This window comes from Lycium barbarum, chromosome 8, assembly GCF_019175385.1.
Source record: "Lycium barbarum isolate Lr01 chromosome 8, ASM1917538v2, whole genome shotgun sequence".
Lineage (NCBI taxonomy): Eukaryota > Viridiplantae > Streptophyta > Magnoliopsida > Solanales > Solanaceae > Lycium > Lycium barbarum.
Window position 1 is genome coordinate 101,746,017 of NC_083344.1, and position 17,747 is coordinate 101,763,763.

At 39.6% G+C, this 17,747-nt stretch overlaps 1 long non-coding RNA gene across 1 annotated transcript; it reads left to right on the forward strand.

The window, feature by feature from the left end:
- The first annotated feature begins 5,005 nt into the window (after positions 1 to 5,005).
- LOC132606461 (uncharacterized) lies at positions 5,006 to 15,729 on the forward strand. The gene is made up of 2 exons (XR_009569881.1): positions 5,006 to 14,644; positions 15,403 to 15,729. It is a non-coding gene; the product is annotated as an uncharacterized LOC132606461 (long non-coding RNA).
- The last annotated feature ends 2,018 nt before the right edge of the window (positions 15,730 to 17,747 follow it).

A 17,747-nucleotide genomic window follows, 5' to 3' on the forward strand; every position in this document is an offset into this window, starting at 1 on the left:
AAATAAGCTCAAGTTTAGAGAAATGCTATTTGGAGTTAAGATTCAGAATTGGTTGTGATGTTGAGAATAGATTTTGAGTCATTTGTCATTTGAGAAAATATAATGGCTGAAGTATAAATGGCTCCTGTTGTTTGCCCAGTCTTACTATGAATATCTTGTTTGGTCATTAGAGGTTTGAACTAAATTGTTTACTAATCATTAATCTGAGGTAGGATAAACCTGTTGAACTATAGTAACTGATCCAATACCAAGTGTTAACATACTTAAGCATGAATGATCCCTCTATGTGATCTCTGTTGATACTTAATTTTCACCTCATAAGTCGCGTATTTTAAGTTTCAAATTTCCCGAGTCAAAGACGGAGTAAGGATACTTCCTTTCAATTTTTAAAATTTCAAAAAATCCCGAGAAATTGAAAAAATTGGCATTTTTATTATTATTTCACAAAAATTGACAATTACAAGAAAGTTACGAGTTATTTACTTTCACAAATATGATTTGAAAAAAACTATGTATCCCGCTCCGTCTAATTCGGAAATATTGTTAATTAAAAGGCGATGTACGGATTACGTCTCATCTAAGCGCATTATTTACATATTTGAAACATTAGTTGAAACTATGTCAATATTGGGCTCGTTTTAAAGCTCGCACTTTAAAACTGCGTATTATAAATCTTATTCTTATCGAAAGTTATTTCACGAGGGATTTTTAAACCAATACGTGATCTTTTTTTTTTTTTTTTAATAAAATAAGGGAGTATATGATTTTATTTTTTAAATGGGTATAATATTTTTTTTAAAAGGGGGTGTATGTTTTGTAAAAAAAGAGGGGGGTGGGTTTAATATTACCCCCCCCCCCCCAAATTTATTTTCACGCGTCATTTTCACCTTGCCCTAAATATTGTTCTTTCTCTCTCTTTGAGAGGATGCAACGGCGGCGCTAGGTTCCCATCGTGCACCACTGTTCTACCACCGTTCCTCCACCATTTTTTTAGCTTTGGTTGGGTATTTCCCCACCATCTCTCGTGGTGTGGGATGCCCTGGGCAGAGCCTAGAACTCTTAGCCACCTGGTGCCACCACACCACACGTGAGAGGTGGTGTTGTGGCAACTTGCCCGACGCATGGCTGTGAAATTTGTCCTTTGTACTGGTTTTGAGGACGTGTATTGTCCTTTGTGACCAACGTTCCAATTTGTTTCATTGGTTTGGTACGATTTCTGATTTTTTTCGTTGTTTGTACTATTTGTGATCTATGCTACTGTCCTTTTGTACTATTTTGTGCGAATTAAGGGTATTTTAGTGCTGTATGAGTACGAATTTAGGATTTTTATTGTCTTTACTTGATTTATTTGAATTAATTGGGTGAGGTTTGTTGAAATTGGGGGGAAAATTCGATTCTGGGGTTATTTTTGTCCTAGGATTGAATTTTTCACTCTACAAATTGAAAAGGTTTGTCGCATTTTTGGGGGTCTGAAATTTTTTCTAAAAGTAGAAGGGTTTGGATAATCACACTGATTTTTTCAAATTCTGCTATTATATACTATATAATATACAGTACTATCATTAATGTACTATTATTATTACTTCAAAAATATAATACTATCAAGAACAAAGAGGCTGTTTGGAGGATTTTTGAGTGTTGGTGTCTGAGGTGGTGACCTAATCCCTCATTTGATCTTTAGGTGGCCCTACAAAAAGGTAAGACCCTATTCTAGTTTGTTTCATTCCTATTTTAGTTTATACGTATACATTAACTTATTTATGGTTGCTTGAAATTTGTTTTAGTTGTTGTTTTATGGAATCTAGTTCATGTATATACATTAATGTTGCTTATGTATGTTTGACTGCTGCTCAATTACTATTTTAGCCCAGTTTACTAAGTTATTGTGTTATAATGTTAATATGATTAAGATCAAAGGGTTCTTAGATGTTAACTAATAAGTATTAAGGCTAGAAAGAGGTTTAAAATGAGGCAAATCATTAGTTTTGATTCTTAATTACCGTTTCATTGGAATATTAAGGTCCTAGGAGATTGTTTTTTCCATTTTTGAGTGTATAATTATTACTCTTTATAATTGCTGTTTCTTGTTAGTCCTATGTTGATTGCTGGGAATGCAGCTTGAGTAATTGATCTCGAATATAATGATTTTAAAGTAAAGTGTAGGTATTGATGTTAGTTTATGGTTGATTACAAGTTTTTGAACTGATTTGGAGCTTATAAAAAATGATTTTCTGTTTCCTTATACCTACTTGTTAATAGCTAAAACTGAGTTCTAAATGGTGCCTTTAATGAATTCTGTTTCCTTATACCTCCTCTGAAATATTTGCCAAAAAAAAAAAATGCTTTTCGAACCCTTTTAATTCTCCTATTTATAACTAAGTGATAGATAAAGTGATAAGAAAAGGCTTTTGTGTCTTTCTGTGACTGTTTAGTCTCACATGTATACATGTTGCCATCTTTAAATCTTACTAAGTGTTTGAAAAACGGAAACTGACCCTGTGTTATTTGGCTGATCATGAATCATTTTAGATAGTTTAACACCTTTTTGAGAAATAGTTTAAGTACCTGAAACTGTCTTGTAGTTAGAGTTTTGAAATTTTGAAGTTTATTCCTAAATCTATGTGTGTTGATTAATTGAAAACTGTCTTAAAAAAAAAGAGAAAGGAGTTGTTTTTTCCTAAACTATTGTGTATAAGTCTTAGCTTGTAATGGCTTGTCTTATCTTCTTTACTAGTCCCTCACCTAGTTTATTATGAAAATTGGTCATGTCTCTGCTTGAAATTTGAGTGTAGATTTCATGTGTTCTTGTTATTAAGATAAATAGGAGTATAAAAAGACTAAAATTGAATATAGAAAGTAAAACAATAGACTTAGTAGCAGCTTAAGTTCTTTTTCTTTCTTTCTGTGTGTTTGACTTCTTTAAGACTTAATCATTAGCTAAATTTCCTTTTTTTGAAACTGTGCTATGAGTCTGATTAAGATTTGAACTTTGTTGAACTTAGTATCATGATAAAACTGAGACTAAAAGTTGCTTTAAAAAAATACTTGCTTTGTTACTTGTTTGGGAATTCCATAGACATACATGTATGTGATTCCTACTCTTTCTTGCTTTGTTCAAACTAAGTGTCGTGTTTTGTGCTTGTAATAGTATTATGACCTTTTTGGTTAAAACATGAAAACTGTGAGATTTGTAGGCCATTTGATCCTAGAAGAGTCTAAGTGTCCTGGATTTTGTGTGCATTTCTTGGCTTTATTTCTGGGAACTGGAAAAGAATAAAGGATAAGGAAGTTATAAAGAACTTGGCTATTGTCTCAAAATTGAAATAAGAGGGATTGGGGGACAATTTATAGGTTGATCTTGTATATGAATTTCTGATACTTCCTTGTACTCTAATTTATTTGTAGTTTTCCATGAAAATTACTCTTTGTAGCTTATATTAATATAGGACCATAGTTTCTGAGGTTTCTTGTATAGAATAGATCACATAGGGGCTAAGGTTGAATGGACTGGAAATAAAGACTAAACTGCTTCAAAAATCTAAGTATAGCACCTGCTTATTTGTACTTATTCCTGCTACTCAATTGTGAGTTTTTGAGGTTCATATATAGGATTCCTTACTCCTGTTTACTTGTTTAAATCAAGTCATGTCTAACACACCACCTTGTGACCCAAGACAACAGCATGAACCTTTCATGGCTACCCTTTTGAACACTGAGCTATTTTTGTGCATTATCCTTGACTAATATGCAAAAATGACTTTCGACCTTGAAACCTGTTTCTGTACCTCCCTTTACCTGTAATGGGTAGTTTAAAGATGATCTCCTAGCATTTTTTTAAAGCTCTCCATTAACTGATATGAACTCTTGATAGGATAATTTAGTACTATGTCTCTTTTAATTAATGATTTCCTCTAAAATTTAAGAACTAGAACCCTAAGTGTGAGAGTCATAGCCTTTACCCTGTTCCTTTTCCCCTCCTTTCTCCTTTACTTCTTAATCTTGTGCTACCTTACTCCTTTATCCCCCTATTGTTGATGTTGCCTCTTTTATCACCTAAAGAGTGTTATGTCCCCTTTGGTTATGCCATGGCTGTTTCTGAAAATTGACACTTGATAGACCCTGCATTACCAACCTCTCTACTGCCTAAGCTGCTTGATACCTTAGCTTTTGCATTAGTTGAACTTTCCTGTGACTTTCCTGTCTTAAGTATATTGATAATTAGTTTTGAAGTTGCACATTATAGAACTTTTGCTTGCTTGTTTAGCTTGGATTGACAATTGAATACTTAACTTTGAGATGCTGGGGATTTCTGGGAAAAACTTGAAGCTTTTATGTGATTTGTGTGTGTTGTTTTAGAGCTGATGTCAAATGAGTATATAGTATATAGCAAGTGTATATGGAGGGTATGCCCTTCAAAGGGTTTTGCTCTTCATCTTAGAAAGTATACCAGTGGTATATCATGTATACCACAACTTTGACACTTAGATAATTTGAGAAGAAAATTGAGTAGTATACTAATAGTATATCATGTATATCACAGATTTGACACTTAGAAGAATTTGAGAAAATGGAATAGTATACCAGTGGTATATCATGTATATTACCCCTTGACACTTAGAATTTTTTAGCTTGGGTTTGTTATTTGGGCCTGTCATCTTCGTTTCTATGTTTGATCTATCATTACTACTATTTTGGGCCTAATTTATATATGGGTCATTTGGGTTGTTGGATCCCGTCGATTATTATTAATTGGACAGGCCCAATAAGTTAAATTCATTTTGGCTTTGTAATAATTATTGTAGTCTTAATTTTGTACTTAGTTTGATTTATGAATGAGTACTAATACTATGTATACCCATTTGTATTCTTGTCTACCCAAACCCAGTTGGGGCCCACTAACGTATCTAGATCGAATTTACCAACTTGGAGCAAAGCATGGAGCGTACGTTTGGACCCGAGGATTACCCTAAATGCATAACACATTCTTATTGGGCTTGGTCGGCCCAATTCCTTATCTCTTTATTTATGAATTTTATATTTCAAATTTGAGCATCTATTTTATTTATTGGAACCTTTAAAAGTTATTCTATAGTTTAAGAGTTGCCAAAACTTGACTTTTCAAAATATTGCAAATTGACTCGAATGAAAGGATATGACTCATACAACTCTCCTAAAATTAATACTATTTCGCTAGCTTGGACAAAAACTGATCGATTATTAAAAATATGAGGACTAAAATGAGTATTTTAAAAACTTGTGAACTGTTTTGTGGACTTATGGACTATATGGACTGATTTAAGACTTGTGGACTGATTTGGACAGTCAAAACTTGGACTAAAATTGGATTAAAACTAATAAAAAATAAATATAGTTGACCTATGGACACTAATAGTATGCCTTAAAGTATTTTCTACACTTAAATAGAAATTCTTTAAAAACTTAAAATTTAAAAGGGTGGGCTTACGTGATGTTCTACTTAGGTTAAAGGCCTTCGGGAGTTAACCTAGGTGTTCTAGTCCAAAACCCAACGCCCAATTTTGGGTAAAATTCTAGCACTTTCGTTTCTTCAAAATATACTATCCAAAACCCAACGCCCAATTTTGGGCAAAATTCTAGCACTTTCGTTTCTTCAAATATAGTATATTTTGCATGAATGACTAACTTTTGTTGTGGAAATGTAGACAGAAATATTTGTTTTTCACAATAAACAATTTATATCTACAAAGGCATACTATTAGAACCTGTAGGTCAATCGTATTTTAGGGATCTTTAATACCGGGGTATCTAATACCTTCCCGAGGGGATCACCAGAACCCTTACCCGAACTTTGGTAAGATTAGTATTCTTTTAAAATTTAACCGTTTTGAATGAACCATTTTCAAACTGGTTTTTCTTAATTTCCTTAAAATTAGGTGGCGACTCTAAACAATATCCATTTAGAGCACCATCACGTAGAGGTATATTTTTCCTTTTTTCCAGTACATTTTTCTTTTTAATGAGGCAAGTGCAAATACGAATCGGAAAAAATATCGACCCGCTACAGATGACGACTCTGCTGGGGAACAATTTAAGGTTCTAACTATAAGGGTTCCAATAATTTGTGTGTTTGTATATATAAATTGTTTAAGTGATATAAATTGTTTATTTGTTTAAATTTTCGCAAAAATATAAATGTCATTCATGCATGCATACTCCGCCACTCCTGACATTTATTTTATATTTTTCCAAGGGTGACGATGCGGGATGACGGTCATACCTTTACTAAAAAACCTTTTTGCTATATTCTTTAGAGAGCCCACCCCAGCTTGTCCGCTTGGGTAACCTGTGTTATTGGCTTAAAAATCACTTTAGAATAATTAGTGTAGAGCGAAGCCAAATCCTTACTGATATAGCGCATGCTGACCATAGACTGGTTTGGGTATCTCAGACCTACCTGAATCAGACATGAGAGATACCTTACTGTATTCAGATGGTGTAAAAAACCTGAATACACTGCATCCCACTATTTGCTCTTTGGAAGCATTATTGGGCCTAGTGTGAAATAAATTACTATTCCTCGGGGCAGGGAACTAACAAAGTTCTGTCTTGCAGATGTCTCCTAATGTGCAGTTTGATATGATTGTGGGTCCACCACCAGGTTTAGTGATATGGTGGGAAGGTTTGACTAATGATCAGAAGAAAGAGGTAAATGGTTGCATAGGGCATCTACCTTCGTTGATGAGTGTGACTGAGGATCCAGGTCTGTTAGAGATTATTACTAGTTAGTGGGATAATGACAGAATGGTGTTCAGATTTGAGGAAATAGAGATGACTTCCACTTTAGAAGAGATTAGAGATTTCTTGGAAAGCGTAGGAAGCGCTAACAGGTCTAAAAAGAAGTTAGCTCAAAATATCCTCATCCCTCACAAACCTACCCCAAAAGAAACCAAAGATATGTTTTCTGTCAACAAAGACGATTAGGCATAGGGGCCCACTATAGCCTTTAGGGAGTTATATGGGGGGTATTAATCCAAACAGGGGTACGAAAACCACATTCTTGAGTTTTCTTCACTCCAATCCTGGGAAGCTAACCAAACGCTAGCCTTTATAACCTGCTTATTGGGAACCATGGTATTTCTACTAAATGCCTCCCTAGCTATTGACACCCGAGTTGTCTTTGTTGCCCACGCTGTTCTTGTGTAGGTACAACGAATGAGCTTACCAAATATTTTGACATCATCCCTATTATCCTATCAGACATATACCGAGCTTTGGAAAAGTGTCACAACCATTATTACTACTTATAGGGTTGCAACCTCTTAGTCCAATGGTGGGTACTCAAACATCTCGATAAGAGCGGTTTATCCTTTCGCCGAGATCCGGCCCTAAGAGAGGGTGATTTGGGAGTCACCGCTGTGCCTTGTGGGGTTTAAGATAAAAGAGGATGGGCTCACATCTTTTCCAGACTTACAGAAGAACATATCAGGTGGAGAGTACCTGATTGTCATTCCAAAACTATTTGTGTTAAGAGCCGTAGGCGTCCATATTTGCCGCTTATGGGCATTAGAGGGATCAGACCCTACGCACCATTGAGAGTACTTAGACAGTTTGGTATGAGAGAGGTTATTCCAAATGTGGGAAATATAGGAGAGTTTGTACGAGATTATGAAGGTCATATCGAAGGTATAAAAGACGCCCAGAAAGATTGGAAGAATGTGATAAGGGAAGATAAGTTGGATGAGGATCCAAACAATCCAAGTCATGATGAAAACTACTACGAGTGGCTTAGGGCTGAGCTAGCTGGTACTGCTACTCCAGGACCGTATCTGTACAAATTTCCTGTAGATAGGGAAGCCGTGAATGCAATTCAGGTTAGACGAATGAAACGACGGGTGGAAGGAAGAGAAGCAGATCACCAAGCAAAAACAGAATATGACCAAGAGATAATTAAGAGTTTGACAGACGAGGCGGATGCCTCATTGAAGAGCTTATAATGGCTTTACACTTTTGTTAAGGAAGCCATAGATACAGGGACGTCATTGACTGACGATCAGAAGGGTTAGTGGATCGGAACAACATTCATGTCAGCCCATGTAGCCATTTAGACCGCCCTTCGAAGGGCCAAGAAGGCACGAGATGATAGAGAGCAGATTTCTGTCCGTGGAGTGGACTTTTTCTGATTATTGCATTTTATTTACTTAAAAAAGCCTTGTAATCCCACTTGGAAATATATTATTAATGAAAAGAACTAGGATTTTTATTTTTTTGTGAACAATACATTTGTTTTACATATGGCACAATTCTGCTTCATACGCCAGTAGCCTCGGAGCAACGAGGCATAGGAAAGCTAATTATATATTGTCTAAATGCTTATTTGATATAACTACTTTGTGTGAAGATCATATATATTGTTGAAACTCTTGATTGGTCCACATTCCGGACACTACCCAAAAGAAAAACCAAGAAAATAACCCCTAAAACCGAATTTAGCTCCACTTTTAAAAGGTTGATTTGCTAAAAGGAAATGGAGACTCCAGACAGCATGAGTGCAACTTCACCTTACGTCAACCTAGTCAGTGATGATGAGAACATAGAAGCGACAAGTGAGAAAAACTGACAGTGGGACGATAGTATGGCCCTGGCTACTGCTAGAATGAAAGAAGCTGTCTAAATTACTAAGGTGGCCAATGAGAAAATGAAAGAAGCTGAAACTCTCATGGCTTATGTTGAGGAGCTAACTAAGAAACACCCTGTCAATCGGGTAAAATGGGGAAAGACACCTGAAGCACCACTTGGGAGTTATGTCCCACTCAATCAACGAGAAGGGATTGACCGCATACCTTTTGGAGATGACGAACTACTCATCCCCAATCTCAAAGTCTATGGAGACCCGCGCGAAACTCAGCTCGAGGAACCTCCGGTTTCATGCACAATTGTTCTCAAGGGTATGAGATCACACAATTGGGGTTCACCAGTAGAAATATCCAAACAATAACTCCTAGAGACTTTGGGGAGTTTTGGAGTATACACGCAAAGCCCAAATCTATTGCCGCCGTGTGCTCCTTCTATGATTTACAGAAAGTGCCTCTACCACCGAAGTCAGTCAGGACATACAACCAACGAGTGTGGAGCATTGGAAATGAAGCTTATCCAATGGATTGACCAAGGGATAATTATCCAACTGTGCAGGCCCTACTATTTCCTGACCCATGACCAAGGGCATATATGGAGTATAAGCCAGCTGGGTCTCCTCCGTTGACTTGGGTTCGGTTTTACTCTGTGTTCTTGGATAAGTATGTTCCGCGTAACCTGAGGGACCAAAAAAAGGATGAGTTCATTACTATTGATCAGGTGAACTCATCGGTTACTGTGTATGAGTTCCGTTTCCACTCCCTATCTCGATATGCCCTTCAGTTGCTGCCCATTGAGGGGGAAAGGATACGGCGGTTCGTGAAGGGGTTGAACACTGGGCTTCAGTTATCGGCTCTTCAGCTTGTAGCCACTGGGCTTCATTCCAGGAGATAGTAGAGCATGTCCATACTGTTGAGGGTATTAGGTAGGAGAGTCATGCGAAGCAGGTAGAGAAGAAGGCCCGTAGGGGTGGGATGTTCAGCAAATCCTTCTCGATGGGTTAGAGTTAAGAGGTATATTCAGGGCGTCCGGTTCAGTTCGCGATGCAAGTGTCAGATGGGGGCCCATCAGGGGCAAACTATCAGGCTTCCGGTCATCATGGAGGCTACGCTGCTTCATCAGCTTTTATTCAGTGGCCTACGTTGGATCGTGCTTGCTTCGAGTATGGTGAGATAGGGCATCTCAAGAGGTATTATCCCAAACTTAGACAGAGTGGGCAGGGGACTTAGTATCAGGCTCCCCGAGCTCCGTTTGCACCAGATCGAGAGGGTAAGGATCTCGCACCGGCAGGGTGGAGCGCCCACACCGCGGGTACGGGTGGTGCCCAGCCTAGCCGAGGTGGTCCTCAGGTAGGTAGAGGCGAATAGCAGCCCGGCAGGGGCGGGGCTTATACTGGTAACGTTAATCGCGGTGGTTCACAGGCGATGGGAGGGCACAGTCATTTGTACGCTTTCCCAGGTAGACCTGAGGCTGAGGCCTCTGATGCAGTTATCACAGGTGCTATCTCAGTTTATGACCGGATGGCTTCTGTTTTTTTTTATTCGGGCTCTATTTTTTCTTATGTATCTACCTATTTTGTTGTGGGTCTGGATATGATGTGTGATACCTTTTATGCCCCTATTTATGTATCTACTCCTGTTGGGGACTCTGTGGTGGTGGATAGTGTCTATCCTTCGTGTGCGATTTCTTTTATGAGGTATAGTACTTGGGCAGATTTGATGATCTTAGACATGGTAGATTTCGATGTTATATTGGGTATGAGTTGGTTGTCCCTGCATTGTGCTATACTAGATTGTCATTCTAAGACTGTTACACTAGCCATGCCCGGGGCACCTAGACTAGCATAGGAGGGGTAACCTTAGTCCTCTCCTTAAGAAAGTAATATCCTTTGTTCGTGCTAGGAAGCTAGTAGAGAAGGGTTGTCTAGCTTATCTGGCACATATCCATGACACCAGTGCTTATACTTCATCCTTTGATTCGGTTCCAGTGGTATGCGAGTTTTCAGATGTGTTCCCCGCGGACTTACCTGGTATGCCACCGGATGCTCCTGTGTTGTTTGTTGAGAAGAAGGATGGGTCTATGTGCATATATATTGAGTATCTTTAACTGAATAAGGTAACTGTCCGAAACAAGTATCCCATTCCCCGTATTGATGACTTTTTTGATCAGTTACAGGGAGCTTATGTGTTCTCTAAAATCGATTTAAGGTCAGGGTACCATTAGTTGAAGATTCGAGCAGAGGATGTTCCTAAAACCGCTTTTCGGACCAGGTATGAGCATTATGAGTTCTTGGTTATGTCTTTTGGGCTTACAAATTCCCCAGCTACGTTCATGGATTTGATGAACAGTGTGTTTAAGCCCTATTTAGATTCATTCGTAATAGTGTTCATTGATGATATCCTGGTGTACTCTAGGAGTAAGGAAGAGCATGAGAAACATTTGAGAATTGCTCTTGGGGTATTGCGAGAGAAGGAGATGTATGCTAAATTCTCCAAGTGTGAATTCTGGTTGTCTTCTGTGTCTTTCTTGTGGCATGTTGTTTCGAAAAAGGGTATTATGGTGGGTCTTAGAAAATTCGGGTAGTCAGGGAATGGGCTAGGCCTACATCAGTGACCGAGATCCGTAGTTTCGTGGGTCTGGCTAGCTACTATCGTCGGTTTGTGAGAGGGTTTGCCTCTATTGCTTCTCATTTGAACCGCTTGACTCAGAAAGAGGTACCGTTTCAGTGGTCCGATGAGTGTGAGGAGATCTTTCAAAAGCTCAAAACATTGTTGACTACAACACCGATTCTAGCATTGCCCGTGGAGGGCAAGGATTTTGTTATTTATTGTGATGCTTCACGTTCTGGTTTGGGTGCTGTTTTGATGCAGGAAAACATGGTGATTGCTTATGCTTCTCGGCAATTGAAGGTGCATGAGAAGAACTATCGTACTCATGATCTAGAGTTGGCAGCAGTGGTGTTTGCGTTGATGGAGGCACTACTTGTATGGTGTCCATTGTGAAGTGTACACAGATCATCGCAGTTTGCAGCATGTGTTCACTCAGAGGGATCTGAACTCTAGGCAGCAGAGATAGATGGAACTGCTGAAAGACTATGACATCACTATTCTATATCATCCTGGTAAGGCAAATGTAGTGGCTGACGCATTGAGCAGGAAGTCAACTAGTATGGGAAGTTTGGCTCGTTTGATTTTTTCGGAGCGTCCGTTAGTTAGAGAAGTTCAGACTTTGGCTAATAGTTTTATGAGGCTGAAAATTTCTAACACAGGCAAGGTGTTGGCTTGTGTTAAGGCTCGATCGTCATTTTTAGAGCAGATTAAGGCTAAGCAGTTTGAGGATGCTAAGTTGTGCAAAATACGTCATAAGGTGTTACGTGGTGAGGCTAAGGAAGTCGTGATTAATAAGGAGGCGTGCTGCGAATTAAAGGGCGAGTATGTGTGCCACATGTGGGCGACTTGATCAAGACCATTCTGACAGAGGCTCACAGTTCAAGATATTCTATACATCCTGGTGCCACTAAGATGTATCGTGATTTGAGACAACATTATTGGTGGAGTGGGATGAAGCGTAATATAGTAGAGTTCGTTGCTCAGTGTCTGAACTACCAACAGGTGAAGTTTGAACATCAGAAACCTGGGGATACACTACAGAAGATGCCTATTCCTAAGTGGAAGTGGGAAATGATAGCCATGGATTTCGTAGTGGGTCTTCCGAAGACGCTAGGGAAGTTTGACTCTATCTGGGTTATTGTTGATAGGTTGACTAAGTCTGCCCAATTTTATTACAGTGAAGATAACTTATGATGCGGAGAAATTAGCTAAAGTCTACATTCGTGAGGTGCTTAGACTTCACGGGGTTCCTATCTCCATTGTGTCTGATAGGGGCGCCACATTCACATCCAGGTTTTGGGAGTGTTTGTACGAGAAGTTGGGTACGAAGTTAGATCTTAGCACAACCTTCCACCCTTAGACTGATGGGTAGTCTGAGCGGACTATTCAGGTTCTTGAGAATATGCTTCGTGCGTGCGTGATAAATTTTGGTGGGTATTGGGATCAATTCTTGCCTTTGGCCGAGTTTGCCTACAATAATAGCTATCACTTAAATATTGATATGGCCCCATTTGAGGCGTTGTATGGAAGGAGGTGTAGGTCTCCTATTGGATGGTTTGATGCGTTCGAGGTGAGGCTGTGGAGTACCAACCTTCTGGGAGAGTCCCTAGAGAAGGTAAAGCTGATTCAAGCGAAGCTTCTAGCAGCGCAGAGTAGGCACAAAGAGTATGCGAACCGCAAGGTCCGAGATCTTGAGTTTGAGGAAAGAGAACAAATGTTGTTGAAGGTCTCACCCATGAAGGGTGTGATGAGGTTTGGAAAGAAGGGAAAGCTTAGCCCGAGGTATATTGGGCCGTTTGAGATCCTCAAATGTGTAGGAAAAGTGGCTTACAAGTTGGTTTTACCTCCGGGTCTATCAGGCGTTCATCCGGTGTTCCATGTGTCGATGTTGAAGAGGTACCACAGCGATGGTTCCTACATAATCCGTTGGGATTCGATTTTGCTAGATGAGAATTTGTCATATGAGGAAGAGCCTGTTGTTATCTTAGACAGGGATGTTCGCAAGTTGAGGTCCAAGAAAATTGCCTCCGTGAAAGTCTAGTGGAAGAATCGTCCGGTGGAGGAAGCTACTTGAGAAACAGAATCTGATATGCGTAGCAAGTACCCTCAGCTTTTCGCCGAGATAGGTAACTCCTCCCAAGATTTCTCATCTTTGTCCGTTCGGGGACGAATAGTGTTTTAATTGGTATCTGGTGTAACGACCCTTCCGGTCGATATAGAAAATGTAAGAACCCCACCAAATGTTACCTTTTCAAGGGTAGTACGAACCAGTAGAAACTCAATCGTGTAAGCTTATGACCTGTAACTTGACTTTTTTGTGGTTGTTACTTAATTTCCTTTAGTCCGTCGGGGGGTGATGTAGAAAATTAAAACTACGTTGGGAATTCTGAGGCCATGGGTGGATTCGTAGGGCGTCTTTATGTATTTGTACGTGCTTGTTTTGTGTTTTTGAGGCCTCGGATGAAATGTTGGGCGTAGGGGGAAACACTGATCAAAAAGTCAAGCTCACTGCCCAAAATGGACCGCTGCAGCGGTGGAAGTACTACGGCGGCGGTAGTACCGCGGCGGCTTGACTGCTGCCAGCATCCATCCATGTCCTTGGTGGCTGCTGTGGCTGGCGGTGGACCGCTATGGCGGCACCGCTATAGCGGTGCACAGGCCACCGTAGCGGTCAAGCGGATTCCCTTTGGTCCGCTATAGCAGTCACTTGACTGCTATAGCGGGACCGCTGCAGTGGCGTGATGACCGTTGTAGCAGTCGACAGAAAACAGTGGCCCGAGATTTTTATACTTAGTCTTATATTCTCTATTCACAAAACACCAACACACTTCCCAACAAGCACCTAGAGTGAAATTCCAAGCTAGGGAAAGAAACTCTTGAAAGGTAAGTTTCATCTATTCCATTCTCCATCTATTCTATTCTATCATTCCATTCACCTTTATGATTGTTATCCCCTTCATGGGTCTTTAATGGTGAAATTGAAATAGAAACCCTAGAATATTAATAAAGCTTCTAAACGTGATTGGTTATGGTTATTACCCCTTAGTTATCAACTAAAGGCTTGGGTTAATTTCTCTTAATCATGAATTGAACACTTAGAGTCATAAACTAAGTGAATGGAGACCTAGGGCTCTATAAAAATGGTATCTTGACCATAAAAACTGCTTGTAATGGAAATATTGATAGAATGTTGTTATAATTTGATGATTAATGATTACTGAGGCCCTTGATAAGTTGTTTAACACCTAGGAAATCATCCAACCCTTGGAATGGGGTAAAGGGAAGGGTATTCTTGCATTGGTACTTGTGATTTGAGTAATTGTGACTCATTGAGTCTTCTATTTCTAGACTTTGAGCGTTCTGAGGCTTTAAGGAAAGGAAAGGCTGTAGCGGAGTGACTTGCGTTGTCCCAGCTCTACATTGAGGTAGGGTACGGTCTACTTGAGTTAGACTTTTGTTAGTTGATTGTATGTTTGTGAATTCTTTAGGATAAAGCATGTCTAGTTGTCATGCATGATATTGTGTGGCTAAACTCCTATGTGATTATGATTGAGTGATTGCGTAGGCTTCATGCCACTATTCTTGTGTGTTGATTCTGCATAAATGTATTGTGATGAGAAGCTAATATGATTTTCTCGACAGTATTGTGACATGGAATGATGATTTGAGTATTGATATTGAGAAGGTAAGAAACATTGTTCTGTAAGAGGTATGGGAAGGCACATATGTGACCTAGATTAGGGGCTCGTGGTCCGAGGTTAGTTTCGGAAACGAGAGGTACGATGATATGTCCCGCGTTCGAAGTTCATTCCGGAGCGGAGGTTTGTGCTCGGGTCTGAGAAGTATTCTGGAACGAGTGGTACATGGACACCATGGGTCCCCTGTAGGTCATGACTACTGAGCAATGACATCAGTTAGCATGTGTGTACAATGAGTGTGGTTATTGTGGTAAAATTATTTCCGTTGTGGCTTACGTGATTGTGATTCTTGACATCTTGTTGATTTGTTTGTGATTATCCTTGGTTGACTTGCTGTGGTGTATTGATATTCATGTCTGTTGACTGGCTTGTTTGTTCTATTGATTTTATGAATTATCCATGATACTAATCTTAGTCGGCCTATAATATCTACCGGTACGTAGTGTTTGTACTGATACTACCTTGCTGCATTCTTTTGAGTGCAGATTGTGATACGGAGACTGCTACCCGCCCTCACATCTAGCGTGGAGGACGTTTGCTGACAGATTTGGGGTGAGCTTCTTCCCATGCCAGGCTGCCCGAAGATCTTCTTCTTATGATGTCTTTTTGTATTCTGGACATTATGGATAATTATAGTCCGATTTCATTCCTTAGAAATGTTTTAGATTAGAGTCCTGTACGATGACTTTCGGATTTTGGGGATTTGGTAATAGTTAGAACTTCCGCACTTATTTCAGTATTTCATGTCATGACTTATTCTGTTCATTTGATGTTTGAATGAGTAATAACTGATTAGTTTGGTTAATATAAAATCGGATTTGAATGGATAGATGTCTTGTGTGTTGGTTCGCCCACTAGGATTTAGTTGGGTGCCAGTCATAGCGGGATGGGTCGTGACTCTTCAGGTAATTGGCGACTCGGATTTGTTGATTCATCAAGTTCGAGGAGAGTGGGCCACCAAAAATGAGAAGCTCATATTGTATATCGGACTTGTGCAAAGATTGGCAGACCCATTCCAAGAAGTCAAGTTCAAACATATACCAAGAACCCATAATGAGTTTGCTGATGCATTGGCAACACTAGCATCCATGATTCAGCATCCTGACAGTAGATACATTGATCCTGTCAGAGTTGAAATTAGAGATCAACCGGCTCACTGTGCTTTTGTAGAAGTAGAGACTAATGGAAAATCTTGGTACGTTGACATTAAAATGTTCTTGGAGAAAGGAGAATATCGTGAAGGAATCACCATCAATCAGAAGAAGAATATCAGGAAGTTGGCAAATGGTTTGTTTCTTAACAGGAATGTTCTGTACAAAAGAACCCCGGATTTGAGATTGTTTAGATGCGTTGACTCTATCGAAGCCACAAGATTGATTGAAGAAGTGCATGCTGGAACCTGCGGGCCTCACATGGATGGGTTCGTGCTAGCAAAGAAAATCTTAAGAATAGGTTATTACTGGATGACCATGGAGAATGATTGTAGCAAATTCGTCCAGAAATGCCACAAGTGTAAATTCATGGAGACTTGATAAAGATCCCTCCGACAGAACTGAATGCTATGACGTCGACTTGGTTATTTGCCACTTGGGGCATGGATGTCATAGGACCAATTGAGCCAGCTGCGTCAAACAAACACCGTTTCATTTTGGTTGCCATAGACTACTTCACCAAGTGGGTGGAAGCGGCATCTTATGCATCAATAACAAAGAAAGTAGTCATAGATTTTGTGCGCAATAACATCATATGCCGATTTGGTATCCCAGAATTAATCATAACAGACAATGGGGCTAACTTGAACAGCCACTCCGTACCTATTAGTGTATGGCACTGAAGCGGTAATACTAGCCGAAGTAGAAATCCCTTCACTTCGAATAATACAAGAAGCTGAGTTGGACGATGCAGAATGGATCTGCAAGAGGTTTGAGCAACTAGCTTTGATAGATGAAAAGTGAATGATTGTTGTTTGCCATGGTCAATTATACCAACAAAGAATGGCGCGAGCTTTCAACAAGCATGTGAGAACCAGGGGTTTTCAAATTGGGCAATTGGTGCTCAAACGAATATTCCCAAAGCAAGAAGAATATAAAGGAAAGTTTGCACCAAACTGGCAAGTGCCCTATATGGTGCGAAAGGTACTATCAGGAGGAGCAGTGGTACTTGCTGAAATGGATGGTCAGGAGTGGCCAAGAGAAATAAATTCAGATGCCATCAAGAGATACTACGTGTGTAAAAGAAGACGACTACGAGGATTCAAAGTTTTTATAGTTTATATTGGTATTAATTGCATTTCCTTTGCTTGCAATTTTGCATTTTTTTTCTCCTTAGAAAGACCAAATCCAAATTATGTACGAACTACGCGAGGACCTGATTCCCTATACTTATAAGGGGATACGTAGGCGCTTTTTCAAGCTCAGTCTCTTTAACCCAAAATTCCAAAATTATGTATCTTGAACTACGTTATGCCTTGATTCCCATTGGGGATACGTAGGCATTCTTTTGAGTTCGGTCTCACCAGAAAAATTCCAATATATTTTAACCTGAACTACGCTTCGACCTGATTCCCGAAACGGGATACGTAGGCGCTCTCCCGAACTCGGTCATCCCAAACAAAATTCCCAATAAATCTTAGAAAACCACAGAACCGATCTAGCAAGAGGGAGACAAAGGCAACCCCACAAGGAAACTGGGGCATAATTTTTAGAGGACCTCAAAAATTCTTTAAATATATCAGTTCAAAGGAACGAACTAATTCAAACTTCTACACTGGGGCAAATTTTTTGAGAAGAATCTCAAAAATTCCTCAGGCATAGTAAGATTCAGAATCGAC